We start from the raw sequence: 6,000 nt of genomic DNA, 5'->3' as shown, positions 1-6,000 counted from the left end.
GTGGGGGGGGGGACTTAGAAAGGAAAATGAAAATAGACAAATAAACCTGTTAATTCCTTTTGCTCCCTATCTGTTCTTGCTTTCTAGCAACTCTTAATCTCTGAGTCTGACCATGCAATCAATTTTATTATGTGGTGCTATGTCTACTAGGAAATATACTTACTAACAGTATTCATCTTTCTCTTCCCACTCAGGAGACTTATACTATATGTGAAGTGATGGGTCTGACCTTCAGTGACTGAAAATTCATTAGTGGATTATATTGTGCCTTGTACTTACTGAAAATCTCAGAAAAGGATCAGTTCTGGTGCCTAGGAAATGTGTACAATTAGCTATGATTTCTTTCCTTTCAGACATTCTGCAGACTGCTACAGAAGCAACTAAACCCTGAAGGGTTTGCTGTTCTCAAAGGATAAGACATTAATACAATGCTTACTTCAAATCAAACTTGATTTTTTACAACCTACAGCTATAGCCATAAAATGAAAAGAATGAATAATGAAAAATAACAAAGTGGTTTTATTAATAATTAATCCAGGGAGCATCTTTGGCCCCCTCTATATATGCAAGTAAAGGTGCAGTGAGATTTAATGTATAATCCACATCATCATGCCTCCTGCCATGCCACATGTGTATGACAGACTGGAAGTGTGGGATCATCCATTAGATCCCATTGTACCTTACTGCTGGGGGCGGGGGGGGGGGGGGACAGCAATCTTGAGCTGCACTGGTAAGAAGCAGGATCCTGTGACTGGGAGTCCTCTCTGCTGATGGGGCTTCCAGCTGTGGGGGCACCCCATTCATTTCTGCAGCTGGGAGACTGCAACTGCAGTGATCTCCCAGCTGTGGGGGTACTCTACACACTTGTGTCCTGCAGCTGACAGGACTTTTCATCCCAGCTGCACTTGGAAGCTGTGGACACTGGGTCCTAGCAATGCCACACAGCTCCTCGGACCTAGAGTCTGAAGCTGCAGGACTTTAGCTCCTGGCAGCCAAGGGGGGCTTCTGCGATATCCTAACTATAGGGGTGCATGGAGCACCATCACAGCTGGGAGATCACAGTGGCTGGGGTGCTTTGTGCACCCTGGTAACTGGAAGACTGCACTCACAGGACTGCCTACATATGCAAATTAAAGCTGGAAAGAAACCAGCTATAAAGTTTTCACATTTTCAAGCAATACCTTTACAGCTGGTTGCGCCTTTGTAACGCACCATAGTTAAATTTGCACATGTAGCCAGTCTAAATGATCTTCACAATTAACTAGGTAATTGTGTAATGGATGTAATATATAGAGAGGGGCCTAGGTAATGCAGAATACATATTGCAGAAAAGTGCCAGGAATATCAATTTATCAAAATAGTGGAAATGCCATGGTGAAAACATATCACTGGTACCTCCCAGCTCAGAATTCAGTCTTAAAATGGCATATATGGGGTTCTTCAGATATGTCTAAATAATAGATTGCAATCTATATTATTGTTTTACAGCCTGTTTATGCAAATGATATGCTGACTACATAGCTCAAGAATCTTCAAGTGATAGGTGCAGACAATGCAGAAAATTTTCAATACATTGAAGAAAGTCTTAAGGTCTGAGGTCTAGGTGTGCTTATTGTCAAATGTGGAGACCTCAAATCAACATGATTAAGACAGTGGCTTCATGTTTCTTTCTTAACCATGCTAAAACTGCACAAGAGCTGGTACGGTAGCTGTATTGGATAAGGAGTGATGTTCAAACTAGAGTCAGTATACTGTGGCATCATCCTGGACCACACACTTCCTGGTTAGCTATGCAGGTCACTTCATGAAAACTGCTTATAAACTTGAAAGCAGGAATAATTTAAATAATCTTGCTGGATCATCTTATGGTACAGATATTGTTCTGGATTTCAGTACTAGAACTACATTATTATGTTGTAGAATATTATGTACAACTGTAGTTGAGTTACTGGCACATTTAAATAGCAGATTCTCAAGCAGCTGGTGGTATGTGGAGCTTAAGTTCCTGACCATGTTGATTTAGATCATTGATATCATTTATGCAGTATCAACAGAGGTATAGCTAAGAATTTCAGCACCCTGGACAGGAGGGAGGTGTGTTAAAGGCTGGAAGGCAGTGGAGGATAGTGCTGAGCTGGGGAGAATCTTACCAGAGACTTGGAAGACCCCGTTGCTGCTTCCTCTGCAGTGCAGTCTACCCCCACGCTGGGGGTTTCTGCCATCATGGCCACTGCTACATAGACTCTCCACACACTAGGAGCTTCTGCTACATGAACTTCCAGCACACTAACAGCAGTAGCTTCTGCTACTGTCATTGCTGCTGCTGTCATATGGGCTTCTTGAACACTGGCAGTAGCAACTTCTGCTGCCAGTACCATTGCTGCTGCTCATACCTCATGGACTCTCTACAAATCAGCCCTGGCCTCTCAAATGCCCCCCTTTAAATTGGCACCTGGGCCTGGTGCCCCATTTGCTGATCCATACTTCACTATTGAACTTCAAGATGTTGCAACATTTAAATGAAGATGCCTATGAGAATGATTTGGACCTGGCATTAAAGGTCTACGTACAAAGTGTATCTTCCTAAAACACTAAATCCATGGTCTACACATGCATCCATGCAATAAACAAAAGCTGCACAAACATTCCCATGTTACATTGTTAATGTACCTCAAACTTGTTCTCAAAGAACCATCTCAAGCAGCTGTCAACAATGATACAATCTAGTTCCAACTGACCTGATGATTTTTTGTAAAATTAATTTCAATTTCTAACGGAAGAGCCCAAACTTCACACGCCACTGAGCAGTAAACTTTGGACAGTAACACCTGTCATTTCTGACCTAGGCCAAATTTAAATTAATGGTGCTGATGATTCGTACCACCACCAGACCCCAGTGAACCTACAGGGATCTCATGTGCTGAATAACAGCAAGAACTAGAGCCCATTTTTCAGAAAAATCTATACCAACACAGTTAAAGAGACTATTTTTTTCCCTTATAAAAAAAGAGGGCAGTGAAAGATGCCACCTACTTAAACTATAGGTACTTAAAATGTTTTAATGGGTTGGAAGTAAATTGCAATTTGAGTAGAGCTATTTGAACTTGCCAGTCAGTGAATAGAACCATTTGATGATTATGAAATATTCCTGTGCATGTTGGATTCAGAAATTTACTTTAATTTGCATGTTATAGTTTAAATAGTGACCACTCAGTTAAAAGATAAAAGTTATCTTCCTCCATCCAACTGATTATCACAAAACTAAGAACATCTGTAAGCCATTTAGGTCTGGAGACAATATTTCCAAAACAATGTGACACATATTCTGATGCAGTTACAAGAGAATGCAAAGCCTACAAAAGAATGTGGGTTTCATAGTGCTTAGGTTTGGAAGGGACCTAAACAGATCATCAGGTTCAACCCCCTGTCCTGGGCAGGAATGGGTGCCGCAGTCTTATCACCCCAGCCAAATATCTGTCCAGCCTCCTCTTGAAGACTCCCAAGGCAGGAGAGAGCACCACATCACTTGGGAGTCCATTCCAGAGCCTGGCAGGTCCTAACTGTAAAATAAGTTTGAGTATCAGGCAACCAAAAGTGCACCTTAGAATAAGAGCATACTGAAAAACATCTTTGACATCAAATGCCCTCCCTCCCAACTTTAATGAAAGATTAATGTAAAACAAAAAACTTGCAGACACTTTTTTTTTTTTTTTAAATGGTGCATAACAAAGAAAAGTAAGGTTGAAGAATAGGAGAGACATTCCTCCACTTTGGAAGGATTTGATGATGATGACAATGACTTTTCCTAGCAATCCCACATTATAATCAAGTTTATCTAGAGAATGAAGTATTATCTAACAATAGCTGGAGGATAGAAGGTTAGGACTAAATAATTGTATATGCTGTGAAACACTTCGATCTCAGGCCACCTTTTCCCACAGTTATTGTAATGTTAGGATAGTAATGCTTGCCCATCTTTCAAACTGCAGTGACATCACTAGATGGATTCCTACTTTATAGCCCCACTCCCTGTTAGACTTCCTTTCATGACTATTTCACATTTCATGCTAAGATGGGCACTGTGCATCTGTTATGTTAAAATCTTGCAAGAATTGGGGCATTCTGCAACAATTTAATACATGCCTGTTTTCCGCAGTGCCTTTGACACTAAAGAACATACCGTATGAAAATGTCAATTGGTTCAGCAGAGTTTTCCCAGCCTGTTTAGATTCTTTATGAAACTCATAAAATATCAGCTGTGTTGCTGTCATGTACCTGGAGGGGATAAGGATTCAGTTTCCTTGCCTGGAATCACTGCCATTGTGAAAATCTTCCTAGTGTTCCACTAATTCAGAGAAGTCTTTATTTGGTTCTAGTTATAATTTAAAATTCAGTAGGTAGGAACAAATTGAGTTTACACCTCTTCCTAACTAAAGAAAGCATATACTAAAATAGCACCCAAACTCATTCTGTAGCAGAAAGCCCCCTTTGTACATTTCCTTTCTGGACATTGATACAACAGAAGCCCTTTCCCCCCTCCCCCATTTTATGCATTTCTTTTCCTTCTCAGTATTGGCAGAGACCTAGCACACTCATTGCATGGGTGTGGCAAGGCTCAGAGCAAGCCAGAAAGCTGAAGTGGCTTTCTGTAGGAGAAACCTAGAAACTACATCTACATATCAATTAAACTCAGTGTCACTAGAGAAAACAAAAGAAGTAAAATATTCACTGCAAAGACTGTAAATATATCCTGTGCTGACCTAACTCACTTACTGTCCCTTGTAGCCTTTGATCCTTACTATCTCACGTTGCATTTTTATATATTTCTCACAGTGCATTTTTATATTTCATCTGTCTCATCTTTACCGTGGCATTTTGTATTTTATATTTTACTGAAATTGTAATTGTAAAGTGATAAAATCTACTATATTGGGCAGTCCCTTGAGTGAATACCAGTGTATGGTGATCAGTATGCAACTAAGTGACAATAGACTAGCCAAAAGGAACTTAACAAGCTATTTTAAAACTAATCAATCCAAGGAACTGATTCCTGGAACTGAGCGTTCACCCTATGGACTATTCCTGTATGGACAATATAGCCATTAAATCAATAAGTCAAGGGTGGACTCCCAAAACTTCAGGTACCAGCAGGCAGAGACCCCTGTGACTAACAGCTGTCATGTACTATTCAAAACCCACGTGGGGCAGTGACCTCTGGATTGGGTAGCCAAGATGAAGCTGGGGGAATCAGACAAGTCTGCGAGAAAGGGATAAAAGGCACTGAAGTGTGACCCTCAGTGGCGCCCTCTCATCCAGCACCTGACCTACCGAGACAGAAGGACAAGCAGGCAACCCCCTTCTGGAGAAGACATTGTCTTGACGGAGGCTGACCATCAACAGCAGACACCAGGGCCTCAGATAGGTAGATATACTGACACCAGTGCTCTTCCAATCGCTACAGCAGCTACTATACATTATAGTACATGGGTTTGAATTACCATGTGTGTGTGTGTGTGTGTGTGTGTGTGTGTGTGTGTGTGTGTGTGTGTACATTAAGGTGACCAGTACCACCCATAACTCAGTCTGCATTTATGATTTTATTGGTAACTTCATATCCTGTCCAATAAACTAGAATTTATGATGATCCCATGAGTTGGTCCTTTTGTAGGCAACAATTCCATCCCTTTATAAACTGCACAGACTTTCCTTTCATGGATTCTTGGTTCTAGAACACCCAAGTCTGCACCATCCAACCTAGACTTCCCATGTACTATTATCACTATATTAATAGTACTCAAGATGTAGAGCTGCAGTCAAGATGGTTGTCTGGCAACAGAAAACTAAGTTTAAGAATGTTTTCCAATAAAATGACTCACCTTGAAACTTTCTGATCGTAATTTTCCAGCAGGAAACAAACCCTGACCTATAGAGCATCTTTTACAACTCCATGACTTGAAAAAAAATATTTTCATCAAGCTTGTATCTGGTGTGTCAGAAAAG

Source organism: Alligator mississippiensis, chromosome 2, assembly GCF_030867095.1.
Source record: "Alligator mississippiensis isolate rAllMis1 chromosome 2, rAllMis1, whole genome shotgun sequence".
NCBI lineage: Eukaryota > Metazoa > Chordata > Crocodylia > Alligatoridae > Alligator > Alligator mississippiensis.
Note: the sequence above shows the minus strand (reverse complement) of the source record.